The 17,966-nt window shown below is 40.7% G+C and overlaps 1 protein-coding gene and 1 long non-coding RNA gene across 4 annotated transcripts in view; one reads left to right on the top strand and one right to left on the bottom strand.

Annotated features, from left to right (window-relative positions):
* KCNJ16 (potassium inwardly rectifying channel subfamily J member 16) overlaps nt 1-17,966 on the bottom strand; it is a 145,955-nt gene that overhangs the window by 72,699 nt on the left and 55,290 nt on the right. For 2 of the 3 annotated variants that reach the window (XM_045044282.1, XM_019818175.3), the window contains one exon: nt 15,562-15,688. The gene's annotated coding sequence lies outside the window, so the exon portion shown is untranslated. Of the gene's footprint in view, nt 1-13,174; nt 14,738-15,561; nt 15,689-17,966 lie in introns of those variants that run through there. The other variant, XR_006589378.1, reaches the window with a different exon arrangement.
* Nucleotides 7,596-17,966, top strand: part of LOC111557731 — a 35,939-nt gene continuing 25,568 nt past the window's right edge. Inside the window, exons 1-2 of the long non-coding RNA XR_006589379.1 lie at nt 7,596-7,635; nt 9,585-9,750. This is a non-coding gene — a long non-coding RNA (uncharacterized LOC111557731). The remainder of the gene's footprint in view (nt 7,636-9,584; nt 9,751-17,966) is intronic.

Here is a 17,966-nt window from a genome sequence, read left to right as displayed (position 1 = left end):
CACAGGAAAGAGCCAGACTTGGGATCACAATTAAAAAAAAAAAAAGCAAAGCCAAACAGAGGAGTTGGATTCTCAACACTAATAAACTTGCTACATAGGATTCTTTTGCCATTGTAAAAATAGAAAGTAGGAATCTTAGAGAACTTTTTAAACTTCTTCACATTTAGGGAAATATGTTTCTTAATTTTCTCAAATACAAATAAGCAAATCAATATCTATCAATCAACCACAGGCCCTTTTTGGGCAACTTTGTTTGAATCACCAAATGGGGAGACCATGTGAGAACACTATTTGCTTTCTAGAGTTAAAAGAAAATGAGCAGGTGTTTCATACAGGGAACATGATTTCATTGATGGTGTTAAACCCTCTTACCTAAACTTCTTTGAAGACAAACGTTTCCATTTCCCTTTTAGAGCCAATATGTTTTGCTTTCTCAGAGTAGCACAACATAATTCCATAAACCATAGATGGCTGGTGAGTCACTTTTTTTTTTTTCCCTAGAGATCAGAGATTATCAGAGCTTGAAATTTGAATGCTGTGTAACTGCCCCAACTCTCCAACACTGCTCACGAAGTTTCTGAAGTTTTAAGCAAACAAGGAAAACATATTTAAAAAAAAAAAAAATTGGCTTCTTTTGAAAGTGGGAACTCAAGTTACCAACGTCCTGCCCTTATTGGGTTACTGTTGTCATAGTCTACACGGGAGACTCCTCTCATATGATTGTAATTACCAACATAACCAAGCTATTAGAGTATGGCATCAGGGCCTGCCTGTCACAGTGCCTAAGGTGATTTATCTTGAAAAGGAGACAGAGGGCTGCAGATGAATGAACCATAGGAAACTGATTTGTGCAACGTATTCAGCACGGCGACATGGTCTCAAATCCACTCATTTGGCCCAGCTCAGGTATCAGTAACTGGAGAAGAGCAGAGAACAGCAATCAGTTGAAATTACTCCTGTCTGATCAGTTCTAAGCTTGTGACAGGTGACGTGCTGCACAGTTAGTTCCTAGGGGAGAGGAGACGAGAAATAGAAGTGTGGCGGTGGGAAGAGCCAACTGAAACTCCCAAATGTAAGTCGAAATTCTTTGAGTATAAAGGAAAAGCATAAGGAAACAGCATATGGGGTGCCTGGGTGGCTTAGTCTGTTAAGCTTCCAACTCTGGCCCAGGTCGTGATCTCACGGTTTGTGAGTTTGAGTCCCATGTCGGGCTCTGTGCTGACAGCCCAAGACCCTGGAGCCTGCTTCGGATTCTGTGTCTCCTTCTCTCTCTGCCCCTCTCCCGCTCATGCTCTGTCTCTCAAAAATAAATAAACATTATAGAAAAGAAATAGCATATAACTGTTGCAGAAAATACATCCAGGACTTCTCATCGTTTCTACTCCAGCAAGTTTTTATTATTTTTTATTTGTTTAACTAGACATAGATGCTGTTGTTAATTGCTGCTTTCCTTACTCACACTCAGCTTCAGGTAGACACTGCTAACACGCAAGCTCTTCTGAGCTCTGTTTTGGATACTGTGATTATCTTGAATGATTTGCTTAATAAACTACCTGAAATCTGCTGATGATCCACCTACTGGCTGGTCTCCTGGCACTTTGCCACTTGTCCAGATAGAGTGTGGATTTTCTATTCTTTTTCCGTTACTATATTTGAGGTGCTTGCCTCTCTTTCAACTAGGTTCATCCCATAGCCAAGCTAACTCCTCAGTGCAAGTCCATTATTGGTTTTCTGTACTTCCATTTGGACCCATGAAAGGGAAATCCCAGCATGACTGGGGAACACAGTGTGGGTGCCTGAAGCGTAGCCAGTGCTCTGCATATATCAGGAAGACAATGTGTTAATGAATTGACTTGGCAAAGTCAAATCCCTGAATCATCTGGACACACAGACCAGGTAGTGCTAGGAGAGCACCAAACTCCATGCATCACGCTATAATGGAAAGCAGATTGCTACCAGTTCCCTCAAATTAGTCAGGGATGGACAAAATAATACTGCGAATTGCAAAATGATTCTACTAATAACCATTTCCCAGCATGCCTCTGTGAAGAAAAAAGTGTATAGAGGAAACCAGGTATTTGACGTCTGGGGTATGGGATTATGTTAGGTGGTTCTGATTCATTCTGCTTGATATGTTGACTGAACTTTCCCATCATTCAATTGGTTATCCTAGAAAAACATTTTAAATATATATGTGTGTGTGTGTATGTGTGTGTGTGTGTATATATATATATATATATATATACCTATACATATATACACACACACATATATATACACACATATATATACATGTATATACACATATATACACACACATATATACACACACATATATATGTATATATATGTAGATAGAATATAAATGTAAGATATAAATATATCTTATATACGTATATATGTACATACATATATATGTAAGATATAAAAATAAAACTCTTGGGGGGGATGATTTCTGAAATAAAATAAATGGCAATTTCTGGGTCATTTCATTGCATCTCATCAACCAGATGACACTTGTTTCAGAGGTTATCATTATGAGATGGTAGGAACTAACAAGGTATGGGAAATACTAAATGATTATTAAATCACATTAAATTCGATTGTACATTGTTGAAGAGAAGACACAACTTGGTTCTATAGTCTGAAAAACACTGGTCTTAAAATTGAGAGATCTAACTTGTGGTCTCAACTTTGCCACTTACTAATCTGTGACCTTGAGATGTCACTTAACTTCCCTTAGGCTCAGTTTTTTCTTCTACAAAATTAAGATGACTAAAAGTCAAACCTAAGGTTCTTTCCAGCTTAGAAATTCCATGATTCTTGGATAATTTTTGCCATATTCGTGTATCTATCTATCTATCTATCTATCTATCCATACATATATACTTTAAAGGTGTATTTATGTTTGAGAGAGAGAGAGGGAGCACAAGCAGGGGACGGACAGAGAGAGAGGGAAACAGAGAATCCAAAGCAGGCTCTGTGCTGCCAGTGGAGAGCCCGATGTGGGGCTCAAACTCATGAAACTTGAGATCATGACCTGAGCCAAATCAGATGCTTAACCAACTGAGCCACCGAGGCACCCCATCACATGCCTATATTTTAATTGCAATTTGCTGTTCCATGAGAATAAGCTAGAACTTTAGATACATCCTCCTTTGCTCTTTCTAACATACAACCCAACTATCTTATGGTTTTTAATTTACTGATTTGAATGAAATAAGCCGAAGTATTTCACCTTAAAGGTGACTGCATAATACGTAATTCTGGTATATTCAGTAATGGTGCTGGCTTATGACATGCTAATCAGTCCTATCTCTAAAAATGGAGCCACAAATACATACACTGTAATTCAGGCATAGAATTTTCCTCTACAACAAATAGTGTGGTTTCTTGATGAAGTGAATTAGAAATGTCTTGTGTTTGTGTACAAATGGTTTCGAGCAGAGTACACAATCTATACGTGGAGGCTGTGCCCTTCATTTGTCCCATGGGATGCTGATTAGTGGTATTATTAGGAGCTATGGAAAAAATGTGGGGTCTTCTTAAATATGAAGCAGGATCCTGTCATAGAAACACATCCATTCTGGCACCTGGCTCCTAGTAATTTTTGTTCCTGATCCTTTCGTATTTGTTGGTTTGGTCAGGGGACAAAGGAAAGTTGTTCCATAACAACCAGATGGAAAACCATAAGCTCAGTGAAACCCAAGAATTGTTTGAACTCATGCCACACGCAGCAGCAAGGTAACCGCGTCAAAATGGGTCAAAATTCCCCAAACCACAGAAGGGTCAACCATGTGCTGTAGGGGGGTCAAAATATACATCATATTGTCACCCATCCAACTTTGAAAAGGCAGCACCTGTCATGTATGGGGAAGGAATCAGTCATTAAACTATAGAGTCACAGGAAGTGACTATTCTTCTCTCTTATTGGTCAAACAGGGAGCCCTTCTTTGGGGAGCAGAATTCTCCTCTTCAGAGCTAATTCTCACAATTACACTAATTCCATGCTAATGGCACGAATTCCAACAATGAGAACTCGCCCGTTAAGCCTAGCTAACCAAGGAAAACAATAACCTATCCCGCCACGGTTCTTCTAGTCTTCACCTTAGTTAGAGAACCATCGATGAATCATGAATCCTTCCCTTATACATTTGAATTGCATTTGCTCTAGGTATTTTCTGAGGAAGAGCTTATATCATGACAAAGGAATAGAAAAAGAGGTTTGTTCTGCATGTCCTGATTTTTCCCCAGAATAGATACAAATCCATGACTGCCATCTAGTTAAAAGAGAATCAATGCAGGGAGAAAAAAAAAAAAAAACTCACCAGGAAACAACCATTTTGATCTATTTATAGCAGCTTTCTCCTATGTAGCATTTACTAAAGGTCAGGCACTATGTTAGGCACTTCAAGCATGTTATCTCATTTAATCCTTACAACCTCATGAGTCAACACAAAATTATCGCTCCTATTTTACAAATAAAAATATGAGCCTGGAAAAAGTTGACTTCAAAGTCACATGGCTGGTGAGGGTCCCGGGTTCTCTTCATCACTGGCCTTCTTCCTGACATGTGCTTTTGCACATGGTCCTTGGGGCAGAGGCAAACCTGTCCGTCTCTTTCATCTAAACGAGAAATTTCCCCTTGAATTACAACAGATTTCTTCTGGGTATTCTACAAAAAGGAAAATGCACGTTGGGAGAGCCCAGCCATAATTGGATGTTGCAATTCCCTTGAAAGTAAATAGGAAGTAGCATATGCCAAACCTTTTCAGCACACATCTTCACCAAGAGTGGGCTAATATGTTGTTAGTCACTTTTCTTCCTTGAACTCTTGCTACTTCATTAAAAAATATCTGTCTTCCTCTGACTGTGAGAATAGGGCTTACATTGTCACAGAAGTGATTTTCAAGGTCGTCATGAGAAAACACCACACTCTCTCAAACCAGGCACACTACTGGAGGTCAGATGGGGCACTTCATTCATTTCCTGAAATTACTTAAGCCCTTGAAACTGATACTGATCTGCAAGTTCCTGGATGTTCTAAACATCCAAACCACAATGGATTATGGAAAGAGAAGGTCTCAAACTGGTTCTATGGCATTACCCTAGTGGGATTTTCATTTCCTATTATAAATTTTTTTAATGTTTATTTATTTTTGAGAGACACAAAGACAGAGTGTGAACGGGGGTGGGGCAGAGAGAGAGGGAGACACAGAATCCGAAGCAGGCTCCAGGCTCTAAGCTGTCAGCACAGAGCTCTACACGGGGCTTGAACCCATCAACCGTGAGATCATGACCTGAGATGAAGTCGGATGCCCACCCGACTGAGCCACCCAGGCGCCCCATTCATCTATTATAATGAGCAAGTTGAAATTCAAGAATTTGACAAAATCTCAGTGAAGACAAAGAATTGTAAAGCTGAACAGGATATGATGATCCTCGCTTTAAAATCTATAGGAGATACCCAGCTTCATTCATTCCTTAACTATACGTTAATGTTCAACAATCCTTTTTAGTGACTTCCCCTAGAGGCTCACTTCCATTCAAAGGATATCTGCTCCACATTTTAAATCTCACTAAAATGTTTCCTTTAACTTGCTTTTTTCCAAGGTATGCCTTTTCACGTTATTATAATCATGGGTAAAATGATGACATTTTGTGGAAAAAATACCACTGGACCAGGGTATATGGTCCAGTGGAATATGTTTCTGATTTACGAGTTTATTTACAAATAAACACAATTTGATTATCCTCTTAATGAATTGCTTTTATTGAAAAGCATATAAAGGCACCCAGGCAGACTGCCATAGAAAACCTGATTTGCGTGGTCCGGGGTCACTTTTCCTAATCATTAAACAAAAATAACAGCCACCATCATGAAAACCCTTAAAGACTTAGCAACGTGAATATTGCAACAGTAAAAAATAAATCAATAGACATTTTTAAATAAATAAGTAAACAAATAAAGGAAGTTATTATCATCTTGAAAGTAAGGCACACATTTAGCATTTACATTACAAGTCAAAGTAATTATTTGAGTTCAATAAGCACTGATTTTTATCATTACCCATTAGTTACAATACTTTGAAACCCACACATCAAGGTTGTTTTAAAAATACAAAGGACTCTCGTATACGAACCCATTAAAACACACAAGAGCCACTTGGAAATTATTGATGAAAGTGCAGACCTAGGCTAGCTGACTAGTGACTATGTCCCCAACGTGGCCGCAGAAAGAAGTTCCTGCTCAAACCTCAGAACACACCTCCTCCCCTTAAGTAACTTACCGATTGATGCCTTCTTCCGAAGTCTGAGGTGGGAGGAAGGGGAGTGTGAGAGGCGTGGAAAGTGTGAGTAGAAGAGGGAGGGCTTCTCTCAGGTAGGGGCCAGAGGCAGGAGCCCTCAACCCTGTCCAGGCTTAGAATGACCTGGGAGCATTTTACCCCTCCCCAAACCAATTAATCAGAGTCTCTGGGGATGGTGTTTGGTGCTAGGTATTTATATAGCACAGCAAGGCTGACAGCCAATGGTTCATAGGTGACCAGTGAGAAACGTTCTGTATACACTGAGGCCAAACATGTTCGAGATCCTCAGACACAGTGGTTCTTAAACTCAGGTGCATCAGAATCTCTTGGAAGACTTGTTCAAACACAGATTGCTGAGCCCCACCCCCAGGGTTTCTGATTCAGTAGGTCTGTGACCACCAGGCCCAACATTTGCATTTTTAACAAGTTCCAGGTGACGCTGATAATTGCTGATCTGGGACCACACTTTGGCAGCCAATTGGCTGAGTCCACCACCCTTCCCCAGCCAATCGGCTAAGGCCATGATCCCTATAAACCTTTGTGCTTTTGAAACTCGCTCTCTCCGCTATCTCACCGCTGCGTCGGTGCAGGTAGGAGATTGAGCTCGAGCTAGCTCGAATAAAGGCTCTTTGCTTTTGCATCGGTCCCGGCTCCCTGGTGGTCTTTGGGGATCACGAATTCTGGGCATAACATTGATTGATTGACTGACTGCAAATTCTGTCTATACAATCTATTATTCTATTATTCAGGATCATCAGAGTGGAATGTCAGAAAACCAAAGACAGAATTTTGTCCCAAGCTACCACCACTTAGCAGGCATAATCTGGTTTCACCCCAGCTGCCTTCCAATTTTGTTCTCTACTGATATACAGTACTTTGACCAATGACATTCCAGGAAGATGGGTTCCACAAGTCACCAAGTGCAATAAAAATCTGGGGAAGAAGAAACCATGGAGGACCAAGGAAACAGAATCTGCTCTAACCTAGAAAGCTGTCCTCTTTCTCCCTTTCCTTTTCAAATTAATTTTTCCATCTTGTTTTTCAATGTTATGCCCAGAATTCATGATCCCCAAAGACCACCAGGGAGCCGGGTCCGATACAAAAGCAAAGAGCCTTTATTCGAGCTAGCTCGAGCTCAATCCCCTAACTGCACCGACGCAGTGGTGAGATGCCGGAGAAAGAGCGAGTTTCAAAAGCACAAAGGCTTTATAGGGATCTAGGGGCAGTTGGTGGGGTCATGGTCGTGGCCTTAGCTGATTGGCTGGGGAAGGGTCAGAGTCCCGTTGGGCAGGTTGCCGGGCATGGTTTGAACCGGAAGTTTGAACAGGTGAGCGTGAAGTTACTCAAGGGGAGAAGGCGTGGTCTGAGGTTTGAGCGGGAATTTCTTTCTGTGGTTTTCCCGGAAAGGGGGCCATGTCGGGGTTGTAGTCACTCAAGATGGAGGACACAGCACAAAATGGAGTCGGCCGGCCTAGGTCCACTCTTTCACTCACTACCCCTGCTCAACGCTCCCTCTAAACTTCCCAAACTCCTGGCTGAGGTCTAGACGGAATTGTAATGCATGCACACACACGTACACAGCCGTGGCCAGCGAGGCAGGAACATCCACACCTTAAACTTGACAAGCATAATAAGAAGAGGAAATTATGGAGGCACATAGCAGTGTATTAAACCGTGCCCATTTCCAGAGGGCAAGGTTTTGGTGCTTCTTACCCCCACTTACACCACCATATTAACTTAGACTGCCAGAGACCAAAACTCATGGGACCCTTGAACATCAAAGGCCATTAGCGCCACACCACCTACTGGTTCCTGGTTTTGCATTTCACGTCTCAGCCACTCAGTCTTACTCATGCCTTGCTTGCAGGGCCATTCACATCCATAGTACGAAAATGGATTTGTTCATTTGTCTAACTGAGAAAGTTTAAAGTCTAGAACAGCTAGATATACTTTACTGGTGACGTACTAAAGGCCCATGCATCTTTAATAAATCCCCCCCTTCCCAGAAAATGTGTCCTTCCATAGCACATCGTCCAAGGCACTATGATCAGACTCGTAACTACAAATTACGATTATTTATATGCACAGTCCCCTTCCCCGTCATACTGTGAACTTCTCAATGTCTCCTCATTTCGGCAGCCACCACCCCCACTCCTCTGTCCCTCTAACTCTTCGGGGTGACTTCCTGGCATTTCCTATCGACTTTTTAAATAAATGTAAAAGTGAATGAATAAATGACCTTTGATTGTCCTTCATGTGAATGAATGCCTTGCCCCTCAAGAAAAATATGGCACATGTTATTTTGCAACTAGTCTGTACCACAAAGTAGGTAGGCATCCCGAGATACGAATTACTTCCTCAGTCTGACCTTATTGACTCTTTCTACTGTACAGTGAAGGAAAGGCAGCAGGCTTCCTGTTTGCTCACAGCAAACCTTCCTGCCTTTTACTGCATTTTGGAGCTGGCTCTCAATTTCTCGATGATTCTCTTCACACAGAAATGCAGCTTCGTACGTTGGCAAGGCTGCACTGCCACGGGAGAATCCGCGTTTTCTAGCCTGTTCGAAATGGCCTTTGTTCTTTGTCAACCCTGTCCAAAATTAAGGTGTTCTGGAGAAATCTGCAGTGGATCTTGGGACTCAGGCAGAAACCAGAATGGCATCAACATCACTGGTTGTTCACAGTGATTGGAGACCTTTGAAGAATATATTTTATAAATAAATGACCACATTTTCTTTAGAACAGAGGCTCGTATATCTTAAATAACATTTCCCACCGTAGCCATGATTTGTGGTAGGATTGAAATGATTGAATTGGGTAGTCTAGATTTTCAAAGTCAGACGTTCCCACCTTCACAGGAATTTCTGGGGAAGAAAAATGCGTCACAGGTCAGAGGGCTTGGGGTGAGAAGCGGCAGCCCACAGATCCAGTTTCCAAGTTCCCACTACGGATATGATATCCAGCAACAAGAGCCTTGCCTCTGGAGAAGAAATAGGCCTTCCAGAGAGTCAGCTGGAAAAGAGAAACAAAACCGCCAGCCGAAATGGGCTTCACCCCCTTGAAGCTTACATAACCATTGTTTTTAAGTCTTCTGACATCAGTGGGTAGAGGGGCACTTTGAAGCTACATTTAATATTTTCTCCAAGCACAAAAGAAAATTTAATCGCCAAATTATAAATCAAGGCTAAGGTATTGCCAAATGGCTGTGAGAATAATATAAAAAGGGTTTCGTTTGTCTGTTTGCTTTTTGTTTTTGTTGTGTTTTGTTTTGTTTTAGCTTCTGCACACGCATGGTCTGGCAAGTCCGGCAGTGAAAATTTAAAGAACAATCTGATATCTGAAGAAGTCTGCCCTTGGCAAGGTAAAGGCAACACCTGACTGATCTATTGGCTTCCCACAGAGGTGTTGCATTTAAGACAAAAAGATTCATGCATTTGCCTCAGGTAAGTGAGTCTCACTGACTGAGAGGGAGCCATGAATCCCGGGGCTTACAACTCCAGAAATCTTCTGCAAAGAAGCACGTTTAGAAGTTTAAGAGAGGTAGACTACCTGAGCTGTTTCTTACCAGCACATTACCAGGTCTTTTGCAGTATTTGTATGCAAATACATCCAGACAAAAGATGTTATTGTCTGGGAGACTTTGGAGGAATCAGGTTCCATCACCTGGAGGCTAGTGGTGGTCAACCTACAGAAAGCAAACAATAGTTCCCAGACCTCACTCACTTGGGTTGGTGTATTATGCTTGATTCCTTCAATGCTATTCTACTCATGTCCTTTTAATTCCTTTTGCAAAGCTCATTTGCCATAGACGGGATTGAAATGTCGCACCATAGTAAACGCTGTGGGTTGATATATAAATGGAAATTTACCAACTCATATGAAGGGTCTCTTGGGGAGACAGAATTTGAATGTAAATTCAGATAAATTTAGGTTTACAATTAGGAATGGTCTGGATTCAGTTTGGAGTTTTGAGGTAGAATATGTAGGCTCTGCTTCTGTTGACTTAAATTATCCAGAAATCTTTATTTTCCAAATACATTTTTCCTCCTTTATTCATTGTCCTTAGGAATTAGCTATTTAAAATTATCTACTTTGCTCAGATGTATATAGGAACCTACTTCTAATAACCTGATTAATAAACTCCTTTATTAGATAAGAACTTTGAAAATCATTACAACAAAGAATGAGCTCCCAAGTCCAGTAATTTGAAAATACTGTTAGACATATACGCAATATAATAGTTCTGTATTTCTAGAAGGATGCAGCTCTCATTTTAAAACATAGTACAATTTTTAGCTTAAAATAAAATGATGGGTCTGGTCTGGCACGTAAGAAGGCTGGAAATTGTCACACCATCCTAACAACAAATACAAAACTGATCAAAGATCAACAACTCTTCTTAGTCTGCCAAAGAAAATTGCTACCACCGAAATTGGAGACACAAACCAGGAAACACAGAGAGTCACGAGTTATCAGAGCAGAAACCTCCATGGAAACCAGAGCCAGGGTAGAAAAATCTATACTGTCACTGACAATTGCTGGACACTTATGTGGACAAGTCCGAGAGATAAAAACAAAACAAAACAAAACGAAGAACAAAACAAAAACTCCAGGGGACTGCATGTTATCTCTTTAAGATTCTGATTTCAATTCCTTTAGACATATACCCAGAAGTGGGATTTCTGGATCATATGATAGTTCTATTTTTTAATTTTTTGAGACACTGCCATACTGCTTTTTCATATTGCATGTACCAATTTACATTCCCATTAACAGTAAACAAGAGTCTTCCACATCATCACCACATCCTTGCCAACACTTGTTATCTTTTGTGTTTTGGGTAATCGACATCCTAACAGGTATGAAGTAATATGTCGCTGTACTGGTCTCAAAGGTGTATCTTATTCTCTTACTGATCACGACGTTCGATACTCTTTGACTGATGATCCAAAACCATGGGAAGAGGCATCAGTAAGGTTTTGAAAAGCAATTACCTATGCTGGCTTCTTTGCCAGTCAAGAGACCAGGGAACATGAATGTTTACTTTACGTCAAAACCATCAAGTCAGAAATTCAGCTGAAATTCACTTAGAGAGCTCTCATTTATGGTTGCAGAATCCAAAATGCAGTTTCGCAATACCAGACTACTCCTTCAGAGTAAAACCCAACCTGTGATTTGAGCTAACATTGACTCGCTGCCTAGACTGAGAAAGGCCCTGGGCTAGAAACCTTACAAATATGATTTCTTTTATCCCCCTAGCTTCTAACCCCCATTCCACGGATGGGAAAACCGAGGCTCAGAATTTAAAGCAATCTATGTAAATTCACATGGATAAGGAGTAGTACTGGACTTAGAATTCAAACTGACATGCATATGATTTGAAATCTATGTCCTCCCCGCCAGAACAGATCAAAACATGAACCCGATTCATAGATATTCTAGCAAGGAAACTGAATTAGACGTCAGGACGCTTGTGGAGCACCTGGGTGGCTCGGTCAGTTGAGCAGCCAACTTCGGCTCAGGTCACGATCTCATGGTTCATGAGTTTGAATCCTGCATTGGGCTCACTGCTGTCAGCACAGAGCCTGCTTTGGATCCTCTGTCCCCATCTCTCTGCCCCTACCCCACTCACACTCTCTCTCTCTCTCTCTCTCAAAAATAAATAAATCATTTTTTTTTTATTAGAAAAAATAAAAGAGGTCAGGACACTTGTTCCCAGCACACATCTTGACCAATTGTGTTACCTGGATAAGCCATCTCCTCTCTCTGAGCCTCAGTTTTCTCACGTGTGAAATGAAAAGCTCTAAAATGATCTTTAATGACAGTACAGCTCAACATGAAATAAGTGATTATAAAAAAATAAGTTAACATTAAATAATCCCTATTAACATTCATTTTGGAGACAATATGAAAGGCAAATACTTAATGACGGAAGCATCGAGACCAAAGCTGACAGCATTAACAATAGAAAAAAAAATCCTTTACTATTGTTACAAATCGTTTAAGTTTAAAATTTTGACTTACCTTTTCACAGGCTCACAATGTCTTGAGTTAGCTGCCTCTTAAGCTTCTCTTGCTACCTCTGATTCAGCCTAAGCAAAACACCTTTCCTGCTTTGGCCAGTTTCTATTATCTCCTTTTATCAGGATCTTGGTTTGATATCCAGCCCAGTCAGTCCATGAGGACACAGATATCAATGAAATTCTGACGCCAATATTATGTTGTGTTCGTAAACTTTCTTCCCTTCAGCCAAACCACATGGGCACCAAATATTTGAGGAGAAACTCACGTTGGACAGAAGCATTCGAGAGAAACCTGAGAGCAGTGTATGCTTCATCACTGGCTCTCTCTGGAGATTTCACACCCTTTTCACCAACACAGGCTGGGGACAGTTGTGTAACACATAGAGAGCCTATGGTTCACTTCGAGCCTCGGTTCACTTACAAGTTGAAGTGTGTGGATAATCCAGAATCCCAGATTCACTGGAGACTAACAGACTATGTTTTTTCACACCCTCATGCCTCTGACAAATCTCATAATGTCCTCTACCATTTCACAATCCTAGAAAACTTTGATCCATATTTTTGTCCTTGGTTTAATCAACCACCTTCTCTGGAAGGATCGTCCCTATATCATGGCTGCTAGTTATGGGCCGACTATTTGTTCCAAAGGTATTTTTATTTTAACACCTGCTGTATTTTTTTAAATTTTTTTTTAATGTTTATTTTTTATTTTTGAGACAGAGAGAGACAGAGCATGAATGGGGGAGGGGCAGAGAGAGAGGGAGACACAGAATCGGAAGCAGGCTCCAGGCTCTGAGCCATCAGCCCAGAGCCTGACGTGGGGCTCGAACTCATGAACCGTGAGATCGCGACCTGAGCCGAAGTCGGACACTTACCCGATTGAGCCACCCAGGTGCCCCAACACCTGCTGTATTATCATGTAATCATATCTTTACAGATTTGTCTTTGCTCATAGAGCAGAACTTCAGTGATAAGACCCATGGCTAATCTTTCTTTAAATCTTTCAGAGAACCTATCAAAGTACCTAGTATATAAGACACCCAAATAAAGCATGCTTGAAGTTAATTAATGCATCAAAATACTAATTAAGCATAGATCCCTCTACTTAGTAAAACCTTGAAAGACAAAGAGGTAATTTGCTCTTAATCTCTAAGCAATGTTGTATGATCCACCCAATGTATATTTATGGCACACCTACTATATGTCCCATGCTCTTTTAGGGTCTGTGAATATAACCAAAAAAATGGATGCAACTCCTGCTGTGTGAAGTATTCCATTAGAATAGAATAGAGACAAGTGGCACAAGAAAAGTCGGGTGTAGTAGATGAGGAATCCTGTGAAAAAAGCAGGAAGAAAATTCTGGATGTGTAAGGGAAGGCAGCTACTTTATATAGGGCAAAATAAGAATGCAGGAGGAGGAAAAAAAGGAGGAGGAGGAGGAGGAGGAGGAGGAGGAGGAGGAGGAGAGCAGCCGAAGTAGCTGCAACAAATAGCAAGTACCATTCGATTTGGCTGATGGATTTATAATTAACCAAGCAATCACACATACATTTTCTGGAATTCAGGGAAGGCGATTTATTAGATTTGCTGATAACGTGTCTTTCTCCTTGTAGCTCCTGGATATAACATAATTCACTTTACTCTTAACCTATAAGGGTAGCCAACTAGGACCAGAGAGAGAGAGAGATCTTTCCCCATTAGAGACTGACAGGCCAGCGGATCCCTTTGCATATTAGAAAACCAAATGTTCTTACAGTTTCACTGGTTCTGTGTAGGGATCTTTATCCTGCGAAGCTCTGATCTCAAATCAGAACTCATGTCCCTTCCCCGATAGTGACACCATGTAGCAGTAGCAAACTGTCAGGCAATTTTCTGGCCAGAAAATTTGGTTGATGTTTTAATTGTTCTGAATAGCCTATTATTTGATCGGCAACAGTTGGTTATACTGCCTCACACCTGTGCAGCTGCACATGTATAGGGTGAGGGGCGGGGGTAGGGGCGCAGGGGCGGGGGTAGGGGTGGAGGGTGGGGAAACAGCTGCATAATTGGTCTATAAAGTGGTGCAGACAGATATTGTAACATTCAGCAAGGACAACTAGGTATTGAGAGAATGGAAAACTCTAGTAGATGCAGTTAAATACTTAAAAGCCGGTAGCATATTATTAATGTCTTCTGACGGGGAACGGAGTTGAAAACCTCAAGGAAGCTACCGAAGAGAAGGCTAACGTGCAGGAAAACTCCGATTTCTTCTCTTGGGTGTCCATGGAGCCTTCCGTGACATAGAGAATGATCACTGGTCATGGTTCTCAAACTCTGTTCTGAAGACAGAGTCTTTCTTCCTCAGGCTAACCAAGGCACTCTGGCACAACGCTCGAATTGTTCTTTTCCCAGTTTGCAAGATGAACGCCTACAACAAAACTCAGTTTGTTCATGGAAACACCTCAATTTTAGCTTGCTTGCTTGCTTGCTTTCTCCCCTTGAAATATAATCTGCATCCAATTTTCTGTGTTCTTTTAAAAATCTCTGAACGTAGATTTTTGCTTACAAATTATAAAGGTTTATCAGTAAGAGACAATTATTTTTCCTCTCTATGTTAGAAGTAACCAATTAAAAGGAATATTTTGGGGGGGGAAACAATCTCATTCATACAGCCACAGTAAAATATCTAAGAATTTTCTTAACATCTACTGTATGTGATGAGTATGTCACTGAATCTAAGAAAGTGGGCTTCTGGAGACGGACTTTGGTTCTGACTTTGGACCTACGGTGAACAGCGACAAATGTATAAGGGAAGGTATAAGGGAAATGTGTAATGGATGTGTAAGGGAAGGTAGCTACTTTATATAGGGAAAGATGAGAATGAAGACGGAAAGAGGAAGAAAAGTAGAAGGAAGAGGAGGAGAGCAGCCGAAGTAGCCGCAACAAATAGCAAGTTGGATGGATTTATAATTAACCAAGCAATCACACATACATTTTCTGGAATCCAGGGAAGGCGATTTATTCACCTACGGTGAACAGGGACAAATTACCCTCCTTGTTCCTCAGTGTCACCCCTGTTAAATGGGGACGACGCCAAACCTCTCTCTTTTAATCTTAGAAGTTAAAAGTCCTTAGAGCAATGCCTTGCACACAATTAATTTTCACTAAACATTGTCTGTTTTTACATGAAACGAGGAGTGGCAAAATTCCACTGAGAAATATCAAAGAAGAATTAAATAAATGAGGATGTACCTTATGCTCCAGGCTGGGAAGGATGCTTCTTATGACAATGTATTCTCAAGTTATTCTATCAGTAGCACGTACTTCTGTTCTGAATTCACGTTAACAGCAATTCTTGCCGGAAATCGACAACATGGCCCTATAATGCAACCAAGAGAATAAACTTATGAGAATGTCTAAGGAAAATAAAACGGGAGATGAGAGTAATGCAAATAAGTCGCATTACCGGGTGTTACAATGTTACAGTCAGAGTAATTAAGTCACCCGTGAAGAAGCCAGAATAAGCCAAATTTAAGACATTAGGTTTCCCAGAGGAAGATACTAAAATGGGAAAAAGCAAAATATTGGATGAAGGTCACAGCACAAACAAATGACAAAAGAATGTACTATTCAAAATAAATAAATAAATAAATAAATAAATAAATAAATAAATAAATAAATAAATAAATGGAAAGGCGCCTGGGTGGCTCACTCAGTCTGTTAAGCCTCTGACTTCAGCTCAGGTCATGATCTCATGGTTTGTGGGTTCGAGCCCCATGTTGGGCTCTGTGCTGACAGCTCAGAGCCTGGAGCCTGCTTCGGATTCTGTCTCCCTCTCTTCTCTGTGCCTTCCCCACTCGCACTCTGTGTGTGTCTGTCTCTCTCAAAAAATAAACATTAAAAAAATGTTTTTAATGGAATAATTGGCCAGCTATTTGGAAAACCAATCAATTTTACAGCCTATCTTCATACCTTACAGCCAAATAGCACCAAGGGAAATTTTTAAAAATTAAACCATAAGGAAGTCAAAAGAAAATGTATTTATTTGGTCACCAGATACAGAAAGAATATTTAACTAATGAGGGAACTGTGCCTTCATTATCACTGTCATAGGTAGTACTTATTAAACATTTACTAGGTGTTCAGCAATGCATAAAGTGCTTTATGTTCTTTTCTCTTTATTCTTTACTCTTATTGACTCTGGTTTAGAAATATGGAAGATGAGGCATAGGAAAGTTAAGTAAGGTTGCACAGCCCGGAAGTGGCAGTGAATGACTTGGGGCGGTCTGATTCTAGAACCCTGTGCTCTCAGATTTTTACCATCTAAAATAGATCTAACGGAATAAAATTGGAGAGGAAAAGACAAAATGGAGAGAAAGAGAGAGGCAGGGAGAGAGAGAGAGAGAGCAAGCGAGCAAACGGGCCAAGATATAAATGAAACCTTTGTCATAAAGTAAAAGTGAAGGGACAGTAAACTTGTAAAGAAGTTGAACTTCCCTCATCAGTCACACCCACAGAACCAAGACACCGAATTACCTTTTTTTCTTTTAAACAGAAAATCCGCACTGCTTTCTTTCTTTGTCTATCCAAAGGATCACATTTAGAACTAGTAAGATTTCGGGGAGGCATCAATTAGGCATTGCCAAACTGTGTTCCAGAGATAGAACACCAATTCCCCCTTGCCACAAGTGGCGAAAGAATAGGAAGCCTTCAAAGTATTTGTAGCCTTTGACCTAGAACCTACTCTAAGGGCAATTGTGGAAAGGCAAGAGAGAGTTTTCATCATAGAGATGTTTGTTGAAAAAATTTTTCTTAGAGTAGGGAAATGTGGGGAATAATCTAAATGCCCCACAATAAGAAAACGGTTGGGTAAATGAAGGTATATCTAGGAGATATACTATATTATATTACTGTATTATATACTATAGCAGAGGGGTCAGCAAATTCCTGCTGTGAGCTGAGCCCAGCCCACTGCCTGTTTTTTTTCCTGCCTCTGTCAATAAAGTTTTATTGGAACATAGCCATGTTTCCATTTACAGGAAATGGCTTTCGTGATGCAAGGACAGAGGTGAACAACTGCTATCGAGACTCTATGGCCTGTGGTGCCTAAAATATTTATTATGTGGCCCTTCACAGGCAAAGTCTGCTGATGCCTGTTGCACCCAGCCAGCGAGGTTATGTCTGCACAGAGTTTGTAACGATGAGGTTAAATGTGAAACTAGCACTCTTAAATGAAAAAGAAATTTTATTCATTCCAATCTATTCACACAATATTTAATTACCAGTGGCAATGCTAATAATAGGAACGTTCTGATCCAAAACACCGTGCATGGCTATGTCACAACAGTCCATCTGAAAATTGAGTGGATCTGTACCATGATTTTCGACTCATGTGAACTGAAATAGCTTTTTTTGTGTGTGGCAAATTCTTTCCTAGTACTAGTAATTCCTGCAAAGTGCATCATATCTCTTTGCCTCTATACAACTCGTGCTGCACAAACATTAATCTGTGATAATTTATGAAAGTTTGGTCCCCCAAGGCAAGCGAGGCTGCTGCCAATGATGATGTCATCTGCTATCTGTCTTCCCCTTAAAGGCCAACTCCCCTCCTCCCCCCAGCTGACTTCTTGATCCAATGACCATACTTTTTCACAGTA

Source organism: Felis catus, chromosome E1 (genome assembly GCF_018350175.1).
Source record: "Felis catus isolate Fca126 chromosome E1, F.catus_Fca126_mat1.0, whole genome shotgun sequence".
Taxonomy (NCBI): Eukaryota; Metazoa; Chordata; class Mammalia; order Carnivora; family Felidae; genus Felis; species Felis catus.
The sequence above is the reverse complement of the archived record's forward strand: the minus strand, read 5'-3'. Positions and strand labels throughout refer to the sequence as shown.